Source organism: Lithobates pipiens, unplaced genomic scaffold (assembly GCF_037356315.1).
Source record: "Lithobates pipiens isolate NorthernLeopardFrog02 unplaced genomic scaffold, aLitPip1_a1.2 Scaffold_18, whole genome shotgun sequence".
Lineage (NCBI taxonomy): Eukaryota > Metazoa > Chordata > Amphibia > Anura > Ranidae > Lithobates > Lithobates pipiens.
The window spans coordinates 546,867,492-546,882,154 of record NW_027507758.1 but is presented as its reverse complement, the minus strand read 5'-3'; positions in this window follow the sequence as shown (position 1 = coordinate 546,882,154).

The following is a 14,663-nucleotide window of genomic DNA, read 5'->3' as shown; positions in this document are numbered from 1 at the left end:
TTTCAGTTTATTAAAAGTCAGCAGCTACAAAAATCGTAGCTGCTGATTTTTAATAAACACACACACACATCTATACCAGGGTCCAGTGATGTGGGCGCCTGAAGCCTCGGTTCTCTCCCCTGCCTCTCTTCTGCGTCGGCATCACTATCATGGGCACCCGGTTGTGAACGCTTGCGGCTTCACAGCCAGGTGCGCACTGAGCATGCGCGAGTCGTGCTGAGCTGTCCTGAATGGCTAAGCAATCTTCTGGGAGCTGAGACATGTCCCAGAAGATTGCAGGGAGAGAGGGGGAGATGAGGTGTTGTCTAGGCAGCATGGGCAGAAGTGGGCGCTGGGTACCCGTCAAAATTAGGTACCACCACCCAAAAAAATTATATGCAAAATGTGGCATGTCAGGGGGTTAGGACTCCTTATGGAGGAAGTTCCACTTTTGAGTGGGACTCTGTTTTAAACTTGAACTTAGAGGAAAAATCAGCATTAGATATGATTCAAGTGTACCTGGGTTCAGTTTTAGGTGGGTTCTGTGAACTTTACTGACGTTTGGGTGCCAAATCCAAACCTCATTAAAGCCAATGGGAGCTAATTGTTAAAAAGCAGAAATGACCAATTTCTAGGGTAATAGGCAAGGTGTTGTCAAACAAATAGCATGGGGGTTTGGACACTGCTGTGAAGAACAAGTACCAAAGCAAAAAAAAAAAACTATTTGGCCAAAAGCATTGATTTTTATCATGCTTAAAAACAAAATGCTGATTTGTTTTAAATAACATGCCTGGGGATGCCCAGCACCCACTGTAAAGTGACACATCTGTATGATCTCTACTACAGCAAAACTGACAGAGGGCCAGGGGTTCCCTTAATCTATAACAAAACCTTATACTTGGGGTTATAATGGGGGACCAAACACCCACAAAAAATCCCCACCATCGAGTAAAAATACATCCCAGACTCTTAATCTTGATGTTATGGACCCAATGCAAAACAAAGCAAACAAAAAAATGGCATGAGTCCTTCCCACGCCCCCCTCCAAATTTTAAGATGGGAAACCCAAACAAAAAAACAAGAAAAAAAGTGAGCTCCCTCCAAAATCCATATCATACCCACATCATATCCACATCTGAGCAAGCAGCCTGTTAGTTCAGGAAAATACTAGCATGTGTCCTACCTCTTGAACTATACCAGGCCACATATCCTCAAAGCACTTGTCCCCATGTGGTTGGCCCACATGGGACCCTGGCCCAGTAATTGTGGGGGTCTGCCCCGGGGGCCTTCTTAGAATCTGGGAGCTCCCTTTAAGATATACGGGCCCCAGATACTTCCCCATCCCATGGGATATAATATAATATAATATAATATAATATAAGAAATTAGAACAGTAAATAAAGACACCACACTTTTTTGACAAGTCCTTTAATTAAAAAGAAATTATGTACCGGGTACATTCACCATCAATGATGTCATCCAGAGCTGCAGATCCATATCAGTTATGATGAACGATGCCTGCTGACCATCAACATGATCTGCTTCTAACACTCACTCCCACTGATTTACTTTTCCTGGCATGACGCTATATGTAAACAAAAGGCTGGGGTCTCGCGGGTGATGCCATTGACCAAATATAGCCATGGCCATATCTGGTCAATGCCATTGCCCAAATAAGATCATTTACCTCATCCAAAGTCCCAACTTTTTTGCACAAATATGATCATGTAGCCATACTTGCTCAGTGATGTCATGCTGTCACTGCCCTTTTTTTTTTACATGGAGGATTTCTGGTCAGGTAATAAAAATGGGACTGGGGACATCACTGGTTTCTATGGATGTTTCAGGTGTCAGGACCTGCCACTTCCCTAACAGCCATTGACAGGAAGAAAAATGTCATATAGCTTAGCAGTAGAAATATTAATTATATAGTTTATATGATGTTTGGTTCCCACCAAATCAGTAGAGAGTCTGGAGTTTGGATGAACGCCCAGACAAGATTCAGTTTAAACCTGGAATTAAGTAAGCTCATCCCTAGTCAGTATCTGTAGATGAGTTTCCAAGATCTTTTCACTTTATTCAACCAAGGAAAAATACCAACCATGGAAACCTAATTATGTGTGATTAACTTTCCTGTCTAAAACATACCATACATTTGCATTGCTTTCAGCTTTTGGAGATATTGTTTATTCACTTTTTCAGTGCAGATAAGTTCATCCTTCTGCAACTGCTCAGTCACTACCGAAGTTTTATTTGTTTTTGCCAGCAGAAAGTTATAAGCTGAAGATTTCTTACCTTTAGGATCTACCACTATAATCATGATGCTGATTTTCAGACAGTCTTTTCTATAATCATTTCTATAGAAACCAAATTTTACTACCCTGCAGTGCACGGTAAATTCTTTTCAAAATTGAAGCTATTTGCGCTTCTCATATGTATAACAAATCTTTAAAAAATACATTTACTCACCTTAACATAGTGGGTGGATGTACAATTCACCACTGGGCCAACTCTATAACCAAAACAGACTTCACCTTTAGGGAAACAGATTATGTTGAGGTAGAGGGTCCATGTCTATGCCCCAAATCAGCTTGAGGTGAGGGCCATAACCCACAGCTTGTGACAATATAGAACCCATGGCTTCTATGAAGTAGGGCTGGGGGACCAACAAAATAGTGTAACCAGGATTTGGTATTTTTTTAACTTAATGTAGAGAATGCATTAGAGCCACTTTAAGGTTTGGACTTTTTGATTTTTTAATCCATCTCACTATAACCTATTTAGCATTTTCTTGACTGTAATAAAATTCTTTGCAATGTCTTAGAATCTAGGCTGCTATTACAGTGCCTTGAAAAAGTATTCACCCCTTTGGCTTTTTACCTGTTTTGTTACATTACAGCCTTTAGTTCAATGTTTTTTTATCTGAATTATATGTGATGGATCAGAACACAATAGTAGGTGAAGTAAATTAGAAAAATATATACATAAAACAATTTTTCAGAAAAAAAAAGATAATTGTCATGTGCGTATGTATTCACCCTTTTGTTATGAAGCCCATAAATAGCTCTGGTGCAACCAATTACCTTCAGAAATTAATTAATTTGTGAAATTATGTCCGCCTGTGTGCAATCTAAGTGTCACCTGATTTGTCATTACATATACACACCTTTTTGAAAGGCCCCAGAGGCTACAACACCTAAGAAAGAGGCACCACTAACCAAACACATGCAATGAAGTCCAAGGAACTCCCCAAACAAGTAAGGGACAATGTTGTTGAGAAATAAAAGTCAGGGTTAAGTTATAAAAAAAATCCAAATCTTTGATGATCCCTAGGAGAACCATCAAATCTATCATAACCAAATGGAAAGAACATGGCACAACAGCAAACCTGCCAAGAGACGGCCGCACACCAAAACTCGTGGACCGGGCAAGGAGGGCATTAATCAGAGAGGCAGCACAGAGACCTAAGGTAACCCTGGAGGAGCTGCAGAGTTCCACAGCAGAGACTGAGGTATCTGTACACAGGACAACAATAGGCCGTACGCTCCATAGAGTTGGGCTATATGGCAGAGTGGTCAGAAGAAAGCCATTACTTTCAGCAAAAAACAAAATGGCACATTTTGAGTTTGCAAAAAGGCATATGGGAGACTCCCAAAATGTATGGAGGAAGGTGCTCTGGTCTGATGGGACTAAAATTTAACTTTTTGGCCATCAAAGAAAATGCTATGTCTGGTGCAAACCCATCACATCACCCAAAGAACACCATCCCCACAGCAACATGCTGTGAGGATATTTTTCAGCAGTTGGGACAGGGAAACTGGTCAGAGTTGAGGGAAAGATGGATGGTGCTAAATACAGGGATATTCTTGAGCAAAACCTGTATGATTTGAGGCTAGGACAGAGGTTCACATTCCAGAAGGACAATGACCCCAAACACACTGCTAAAGCAACACTTGAGTGGTTTAAGGGGAAATATGCAAATGTGTTGGAATGGCCTAGTCAAAGCCCAGACCTCAATCCAATAGAAAATCTGTGGTTAGACTTAAAGATTGCTGTTCACAAGCGCAAACCATCCAACTTGAAGGAGCTGGAGCAGTTTTGCAAGGAAGAATGGGCAAAAATCCCAGTGGTAAGATGTGGCAAGCTCATAGACACTTATCCAAATTGACTTGGAGCTGTAATAGCCACAAAAGGTGTCTCTACAAAGTATTGACTTTAGGGGGGTAAATAGTTATGCACATTGCCTTTTTCAGTTATTTTTTCCTACTTGTTTGCTTCACAATAATAAAAAAAAATATTCAAAGTTGTGGGCATGTTCTGTGAATTAAATGATGCAAATCCTCAAACAATCCATGTTAATTCCAGGTTGTGACATGCTGATTGCCATGATCTCTGGCTAGAGATCTGTTCAGCATTGAAGTGCCCAGCTGCGAATGGCTACTCTCTGGGTGGTATTAGAGACTTTGTTATGTCTGCAGTACAAGGTGCCTGAGTTCTTCACCCTTGCCCTCTGTTCCTATACTAGACTGTGTTGTTGGATGTTACCCCTGCAAAATAAAACCTTTCTAAAGGACTTTATTGGTGTCACCGTCCAAGTTGTTGGGTATCAACCCTGGGAACCCCTAGACGTGGAAGAACAAGCGGAGGTAACCGGTAAGCCCAATAAGTCAAGGCCGCCCTACAAAGGGTTATGGCCACTACATTAGCAATGCCTGCCTATAAAAGCTTAGCCAATACCATCAAACAGCTACAAATGTAAATGATTTAGAGATGCATTAAATAACATTTTGGCTTGGAACTGTTATAGAATTGCCTATAAGATGGTTTTACAATGGTTGGCGAGGGCTGTAATGATATTTCTCATTTTCCATATCATATCACAAGGGGAGGCATTCTGTAGTCTAGCATAGGATAATTGGGTAGGACTGACAATTCTGGTTGACATTTCAGTCCAGTAAAGGTACTGTGTTGTCAGTTCCCCATGAAAAGTTATGTGAATTTCTGGCATGATATCCATTAATTTTTCTGTACTTTCAACATTTTTAAAGGTATAAATATGGGGAAATATGCATGTTTTGTAGACATGTATTAAATAATTTTCTATCTTGCCCAGGCACACATTTTAAATAGCGTAATAAAACATTTGGGTGGTTTCTCCAGCAGTTGCCAACACAGTAAGTATTGTATAGCTGTGGCCATCAACCCTGTCCTCAGGGCCCACTAACAGACCAGGTTTTATGAATTACCTTGGGGAGATGTAGAATAGAATGCTGTAGTCACTGAGCAGCAAATGATATCACCTGTGATGTATTTCAGTTATCTTGCAAATCTGGTCTTTTAGTGGCCCCTGAGGACAGGGTTGATGACCACTGCTGTATAGGACACTTTTTTATTTACACTAGCGGTTCATTTTTTAAGGCAGACTTTCAGGAAATGTTTACCTTCTTCTAGCCCAAGCAGTTCTCTCCACTGAATATCTGTTTTAAAAGGATTGTCTTTACGAATGCTACAATGACTGGTTTACATTAGATTAAATGAATTAAATAGAAAGTCATTTAAAACCTGGATAGGTAAATAGATGGTTTCTGTAAATTGTGATGTGATAAATTACTAATTATATCTAAAGAAAATAAACTTCCTAGCAAAGTGGTATTTGGCCATGTTTTTTATTCTTCAATTACCTGTAATCATTGTTTCATGTCTTCTACATAAAGCTGTCCAAACAAGCAGCTGTCAAGTGGCGGCTATACAGCATGATGTGTAAGTCTAAACATAACAAAATATATTAATTTGATTGTAAATTCTATTAAATTAGAATATTTTAATCTGCTATCATTTGCAGAAGTATAAAAGTTTCTTTTGATTGTGAATGAGGACCTTGGAATTTAGGAGCAGGTATTTGATCTGATTTGATTGGAGAAAGGCAACATTTAAAGTGGAACTCCAGGTATAACTTTGCATATTTGCACTGATCCAATTTGGACTAAGGTTAAATATCCATATCTCATACCCGAGGTGCCGCTGGGGTAGCTGACAATCACTGCAGTAGTTGGTGTTACTAAAGTGAGAGCTGTGATCTTCTGGGTCCTGTGAAAAGTGGCTTCCACTCTGCACACTGATGACAGAGGGTCACTGGTGCTGCATAACCGTCATTCACAGAATGCCTTCTATTTTTTTTATTTTTTATGACAACATGTGGAGATTGTGATGTCATCGTCCCTCCCCTCCACCTCTGCAATTAGAGAATGCTTTAGATAAGTCTTTTGAAGATATGCCTATGTAAATAAAGATACATTTTAGGCTTCTTGCAGACTAGCTTAAAAAAACTCCAGTGCCCTTGGCGCAAAAAAAAGCTAATTTTGAGTGTTTTTTTGTACTAGCGTTTACTGTTTCTTTCTGCTAGAAAAACACTCCTAATAATGCAAAACAAAAGGTTTTTTTTCTGCCTCTAAGCGCTGAGCTTAAAAAATGCCTCTAGATTAACTAATGTGCATGGACACGTAGGATAGCATACAGTGGCTTGAAAAAGTATTCATACCCCTTGAAATTTTCCACATTTTGTTGTATTACAGTCAAAAATGTAAATGTATTTTATTGGCATTTTATGTGATAGACCAACACAAAATGGCACATAATTGTGAAGTGAAAGGAAAATGATAAATGGTTTTCAATTTTTTTTTACAAATAAATATGTGAAAAGTGTGGCGTGCATTTGTATTCAGCCTCCCTGAGTCAATACTTTTTAGAACCACCTTTCACTGCAATTATTACAGCTGTAAGTCTTTTGGGGATGTCTCCACCAGCTTTGCACATCTGGAGAGTGATTTTTTTTCCCAATTTTCTTTGAAAAATAGCTCAAGCTCTGTCAGATTGGATGGAGAGCATCTGTGAACAGCAATTTTCAAGTCCTGCCATGGATTCTCAGTTGGATTTAGGTCTGGACTTTGACTGGGCCATTCTAACACATGGATATGCTTTGATCTAAACCATTCCATTGTAGTTCTGGCTGTATGTTTAGGGTAGTTTGTCCTGCTGGAAGGTAAACATCCGTCCCAATCTCTAGTCTTTTTCAGACTCTAACAGGTTTTCTTCTAAGATTGCCCTGTATTTGGCTCCACCAATCTTCCCATCAAATCTGACCACTTCCCTGTCCCTGCTGAAGAAAAGCATCCCCACAACATGATGCTGCCACCACCATGTTTCACTGTGGGAATGGTGTGTTCAGGGTGATGTGCAGTATTAGTTTTCTGCCACACATAGCGTTTTGCTTTTAGGCCAAAAAGTTAAATTTTGGTCTCATCTGACCAGAACACCTTCTTCCACATGCATGCTGTGTCCCCCACATGGATTCTTGCAAACTGCAAAGAGGACTTATGGCTTATGGCTTCCTTTCAACAATGGCTTTCTTCTTGCCATTCTTCCATAAAGGGCAGAATTGTGGAGTTCAGCGACTAATATTTGTCCTGTGGACAGATTCTCCCACCTGAGCTGTGGATCTCTGCAGCTTCTCCAGAGTTACCATGGGCCTCTTGGCTGCTTCTCTGATTAATGCTCTCCTTGCCCAGCCTGCCAGTTTAGGTGGGTGGCCATATCTTGGTAGGATATGCTCTTTCCATTTTCAGATGATGGATTAAATAGTGCTCTGTGAGATGTTCAAAGCGTGTGATTTTTTTTTATAATGTAACCCTGCTTTAAACTTTATCCCTGACCTGTCTGGTGTGTTCCTTGGCCTTCATGATGCTGTTTGTTCACTAACAAACCACTGAGGGCTTCACAGAACAGCTGTATTTATATTGGGATTAAGTTACACACAGATGGACTCTATTTACTAATTAGGTGACTTCTGAAGGCAATTGGTTCCACTAGATTTTAGTTAGATCAGAGTAAAGGGGGTTGAATACAAATGCATGCCACACTTTTCAGATATTTATTTGTAAAAACAAATTAAAACCATTTATAATTTTCCTCCCAATTCATAATTATTTGCCACTTTGTGTTAGTCCATCACATAAAATCCCAATAAACTGCATTTATGTTTTTGGTTGTTACATAACAAAATGTGTAAAATTTCAAGGGATATAAATACGTTTTCAAGGCACTGTAAATGGCTTCTACGGGCAAAACACTAAACTCCTCTAGGAGCAGCTTTTTTCAAGCTAGTGTGCATGGAGTCTAAACCTTTTCAGATTTTTCCAGGTCCTGGCTCTTGTCATAGTTCCCCTGACATGCCCAACAAATTGCAGTAATTAGTTATCTGTATATGACTTAATCCTGCAGTTCAGAATTTGCATATATTTTGTACTCTGCCAATTTAGCTTTTACATGTTAAAGGGGAGCTCCAGGGCCCCCATTAAAAAATGAAAAGTCAGCAGCTACAAATACTGTAGCTGCTGACTTCTAATATTAGGACACATACCTGTCAAGGGATCCCATGATGTCGGCACCCTGGACGATTTTTTAATTGGCTTTTAGGTGCTGCCACCGCCATTCCTTGTACGGGAAAGCAGCAGAGCGCACTGCACTTTCTGAACGGCCTGGCGGCAGAGGAAGGAAGAGGGGGCAGAACAAAAACAGGTACCCACCCCAAACCCCCCCCCCCCCAAAAGGTGCCAAATGTGGCAATGGAAGGGGGAGGAAGCAAACAAGCAGAGCTTCCCTTTTTGGTGGAGCTCCGCTTTAATTAATAGGTGCTGATTTCAAAAACAACAGCATAGCTGTACTGCACCCACAAAAATGCACATTTATAGAGCACACCAATGTACTTCATAGATGTACTTAGTTAGTATTCTGTCACTTTGGGGAGTTTACAGTCCACCCCTAAAATGCATTACCCCCCTCCAGCACCCTACAGAGTATAACAGAGAGCAGATAGCGTTATTTGCTCTTTATTGCTATTAAGACTCCTCTTTTTTTTTAGGTGTAAGTAACATTGTAGATGTGAGGGTATCGGTTGTTGGAGCAAAGAGTTACAGATGTTGGTAGTAAGTATGTCTCTTGGGCACATATTTTGTCACCTTTTAGCTGGATGATTTAATCCATTGGCGTTGAGTGACAGAATGTTAATCGTCATGGCTTTAAATCAGGGATGTAGGTGGTGGGGAGAGGGTTGGTAAACACTTATAGTTAGTTGATATGAGGCGTGCGATGGGGTGGGTTGACTTTACCAGAAGTTGTGGGTCCATTGGAAGGTATATGCCATGGTGCTGTGAGCTTGGAGAAAAAGCAATAAGTCAGTTTATCTATGGTAACAGGTATAACTCTTGGAACTTTTCTATTAGGTATTATTCACTCAGTGAAGGTTTTGAGGCGGTGTAAGGAAGATAAGCTGGAATCAGTTAGGCCGCTGTAGGGGGAAACAGTTAGTAACTGAGAAGAACTGTGTATTGAACAATATGCAGGGAGGGAGAAAACTTTGTTGAGGTTGTGGGCCCATTCAGGTTAAGTGTCAATCCTTATTTGGTAGCTTTTTGTCCCCTGGCTGCGGCATGATTGTGAAGATCTACATTGCTGCAAAGGAGGTACTTTATCCTTGGGAGTCTCTAAAATACCCCAGTTGTGCAGGAGATGCATGCCTTTCTGGAGATCACTGACGGCATGTGTACTACCATTCTTGGTAATGAGTCGCAAGGTAGCACCACTTATACAAGATTTTATGATTGTGGAGGCCTTTGGTGTTAAGGTTCAGATTCCTTCTGAGTTGTAGTGTGTATTTGAAGAGGTGCGGGAAGAACTGCACTCCATCATATGGTCGGGACAGCAGTGATTTAACCCGGGCTTCTGACAAATATTTTTCTTTGATGTGAAAAAAATGCACCCGCATGTTCACATCTCTCGGTACAGACGCTGCTATGTGAGGAGGTTTTGCTATTCTGTGGATACTGTCAATAATGATATCTCTGGGAGATGCATCAGGTAGGATGGTGTGTATGAGGTCTTTGGCATACTTAGGTAGGTCTGCCGGCTGAATAGATTCGAGGAACGCTCGCAACTTGACGTTATTACATCTTAAGCAGTCTTCTAAATCAGCCAGCTTGGCCCAGACTCCTTCTTGCTCTTCTTTTAACTTCTCAAAGGTATCAATTACATCATTTACCATTGTTGTGCATTCTGTCATGCCTGTTTCAATGGTAGTGACTCTATGTCCCATAGAACGCATGTCTGTGGAGATTTTGTGAAACAGGGATGAGAGGTCTGTCATCAGCGATGATTGCAATAACATAAGCATATCTTTTAAGGTGGTGTCTATTACCGGATGTCCTGTGGTGGACAAAGATGCCATGGAGGTATGCAAGGCCTGGTTGGATTGTAGCAGATCAAAGTCCTAGGCCTCAATTAGAGCCTGAGACAGTCGTGGAAGTGGTGCATCCATCTGCATCCGGGCCTTGGCAGGGGTTCTTGTGAAGGGATCTGTACCCGGGTCTTGTGTGGGGGATATAGGTAATGTTGAGATGCCTATTTCTCCCTGGATGTCATCGGGGAGGTCTGTGTATGCCTCTTGTGGTGTGGCTGGGCCCCCCCTACCATCTTGGATAACATTGACCTTGTCCTCCAGAGGGAACATGAAGGTTGTCAGCTTCTTGGTCTTGTAATTGCCCATCTGTTTATGGGACATTGTCGGCGAGGATGTGCTGCTGCCCTGGGGTGAAGATGGCGATGGATTACTGCCTCTAGCTGGCCTGATTCGCTCTGGCGTTCTCCCTCACTGACAAGCTGCGGAGCTAGGCGTCCATCTTCAGCGCTGGCTAACCACGCCCCCCAATAGTTGCTCTTTGTTACTAATAATCCCCTCTTAGTGTTCCAAGCCCTGTTTTTTGATAGCCACTAGAAGCTTTTGCCCCCTTTACCTGTGCATGCAATATTAATGGAAAGCAAGAAGGGGTAGTGTAAAGTTTGAAATCCCCAGAATCTTTGTTAGAAACATCTTCTTCCTCTATACTCCCCTCTCTCGAGTTACCCTTTGTCAAGCACATTTCCTTGGTTCTACCCCCTACCAACTTCTGAGGACCTCCCCTTTTAGAGAATACAGAACCGCATAGTTTTGTGGTGGTACTGCTAAGTCATTTTTGTGGAGTTTGTTAATGATAACAAGTAGTAAAATAGATATCCCAGCAGCCAGCATCAATAGACCCCTCCCTCAACAGTAGATCCCTTCTAGCAACAATTAGCCCTCCAACAACAGAAAATCACCCACCAGCAACAATAGACCTCCCAACCTCCCCAGCAACAATAGAGCCCCCCCCCCCCCCCACCACCCGTTTACTATCTTTTTGGATTTTTCCAACCAGCCAACATTGACATGTCCAAAAGGCAAGAACAAATGTCAATTCTGGTATTTTTAATTCTTCTCTGCATTTTAGTAACTTAGGATTGATTTACTAAGCACTAATAGGTTGTTCACCTAGCAAAGAATACCCAGTCATGTGCAAGGAAAATATAAAAAAACACAGCATTTATGCTTGCACAGGATGAGAAGATGGTAGTCTCTCTAAACCAAAAATGCTCTAAATCGAGCCACCCAAGCATTATAGCTTCCGCAAAGTCAGCGCTGCACCAATTTGGACAGTACCGATGGCAGCAATAGCCTCCAATTTGGAGACTTAAGGTTACTTCCAGTGATATGTTCATCAAGACACCAGACAAATCGGTTTTTCTTGAAATATGGTTTTTAAGAAGCAGCCTGGGGTAAACAGAGAAAATGGTTAAGAATCAGTGATTTAGGTGTAAATGATATATATATATATATATATATATATATATATATATATATATATATATATATATGCTTTCTCAAACTTTACAATCCTGCAATACCTAAGCGAGTCATATAACATACCTGCCAACAGAAAAATCACAAGATTCTCAGTGCAGATAAAACACTTGCACCTGTTGTGGGCTATATATTAATATATATATATCATAAGATAAAGAATTACATAAATCAATAAATAATAAAAATGTGAAGGAAAAGGGAAAGGGAAAAAGTTTAGAAAGAGATTTTTCTTTTGAAGTTAATATAGAATGAAAACTTGAATATTTCTATGTGACATGTCCAAAGTCTGGCCCGCGGGCCAATCGCGGCCCGTGGCCCGGTTTTGAACGGCCCGCCTGGTTATCTAAACATATATATCTTTTGTGGCCCCCGACGATCTCCCAGCACCGGGGCCACAAAAGATATATAGTCTCAGTCTGGTTGAGATGGGAGGAGGTACGAGCGCCGTGCACACAGGAGTATTTCCTGTTTACACGGCAGCCTCTGTAATAGGAAGTCCCGTCTCCGCCATTGGACGACTGTTCTGTACATCAAAGGAGGCGGGACTTTCTCTTAAAGAGGCTGCTGTCTAAACAGAAGATTCTCCTGTTCTTTGGTGCTCGTCCTGCCCCCTCCATGTCCCCTCCAAGGCTGCACTGATGGCAATGGTGAGTACATTCCTGGCTAATGGTGGCTGCATTCCTGGCTAATAGTGAGTGAAATCCTGGCTAATGGTGGCTGCATTCCTGGCTAATAGTGAGTGAAATCCTGGCTAATGGTGGCTGCATTCCTGGCTAATAGTGAGTGAAATCCTGGCTAATGCTGGCTGCATTCCTGGCTAATAGTGAGTGAAATCTTGGCTAATGGTGGCTGAAATCCTGGCTAATGGTGGCTGCATTCCTGGCAATGGTGGGTGCATTCCTGGCAATAGTGAGTGAAATCATGGCAATGGTGGGTGCATTCCTGGCTAATAGTGAGTGAAATCCTGGCTAATGGTGGCTGAAATCCTGGCTAATGGTGGCTGCATTCCTGGCATTGGTGGGTGCATTCTGGGCAATAGTGAGTGAAATCCTGGCAATGGTGGGTGCATTACTGGCTAATAGTGAGTGAAATCCTGGCTAATGGTGGCTGCATTCCTGGCTAATAGTGAGTGAAATCCTGGCTAATGGTGGCTGCGTTCCTGGCTAATAGTGAGTGAAATCCTGGCTAATGGTAGCTGCATTCCTGGCAATGGTGGGTGCATTTCTGGCTAATAGTGAGTGAAATCCTGGCTAATGGTGGCTGCGTTCCTGGCTAATAGTGAGTGAAATCCTGGCTAATGGTGGCTAAAATCCTGGCTAATGGTGGCTGCATTCCTGGCTAATGGTGGCTGCATTCCTGGCAATGATGAGTGAAATCCTGGCAATGGTGGGGGCTGCATTCCCAGCAATGGTGGGCGCGCAGATGGGCACTGACCCTTATTTTGCTTCATAGTTTTTTTATTTAAAATTTTACATTTTTTTTTCCTGAAACTTCCCTCTTAAAGTGAAGGTGCGTGCTATTCGCCAATAAATACGGTATATCCAAATAACACGCCCGAGCTCATCTCTTCAACACACACAGCCACAAAGGCAAAATAATTCCTGTTGGGCTGTGTATTAGTGTTCAAACGAACACACTTAGACCGAATTTTAATGGTTCAAAGAATGTCAGGCAAAATGGTCGGCCCTCGCACATGTTTACTTCATCAAATCTGGCACTCTTTGAAAAAAGTTTGGACACCCCTGTTCTATGTTATGCAAATTTTGTTTTATTGAAATACGTTTTTAACTACTTTGCACTTAAGGGTAAGACAAATCTAAATGCCTAAGCCCAATTTTACAATTTTGAGTTAGCAAAACCGTACATATCATCATAACTACTTTCTGCATCCAGGTGGATTATACCATGTTTTTTTTCAGGACAAATTGGGCTTTCATTTGCTGGTAAATGGTTATGGATGTCTCCCGATTTTTTTTATTATCAAAGGAAAACTGTCCCAGAGGCTGCTGTCTAAACAGAAGATTCTCCTGTTCTTTGGTGCTTGTCCTGCCCCCTCCATGTCCCCTCCAAGGCTGCACTGATGGCAATGGTGAGTACATTCCTGGCTAATGGTGGCTGCATTCCTGGCTAATAGTGAGTGAAATCCTGGCTAATGGTGGTTGCATTCCTGGCTAATAGTGAGTGAAATCCTGGCTAATGGTAGCTGAAATCCTGGCTAATGGTGGCTGCATTCCTGGCAATGGTGGGTGCATTCCTGGCAATAGTGAGTGAAATCCTGGCAATGGTGGGTGCATTCCTGGCTAATAGTGAGTGAAATCCTGGCTAATGGTGGTTGCATTCCTGGCTAATAGTGAGTGAAATCCTGGCTAATGGTAGCTGAAATCCTGGCTAATGGTGGCTGCATTCCTGGCAATGGTGGGTGCATTCCTGGCAATAGTGAGTGAAATCCTGGCAATGGTGGGTGCATTCCTGGCTAATAGTGAGTGAAATCCTGGCTAATGGTGGCTGCATTCCTGGCAATGGTGGGTGCATTCCGGGCAATAGTGAGTGAAATCCTGGCAATGGTGGGTGCATTCCTGGCTAATAGTGAGTGAAATCCTGGCTAATGGTGGCTGAAATCCTGGCTAATGGTGGCTGCATTCCTGGCAATGGTGGGTGCATTCCTGGCTAATAGTGAGTGAAATCATGGCTAATGGTGGCTGCGTTCCTGGCTAATAGTGAGTGAAATCCTGGCTAATGGTGGCTGCATTCCTGGCAATGGTGGGTGCATTCCTGGCTAATAGTGAGTGAAATCCTGGCTAATGGTGGCTGCGTTCCTGGCTAATAGTGCGTGAAATCCTGGCTAATGGTGGCTGAAATCCTGGCTAATGGTGGCTGCATTCCTGGCTAATGGTGGCTGCATTCCTGGCAATGG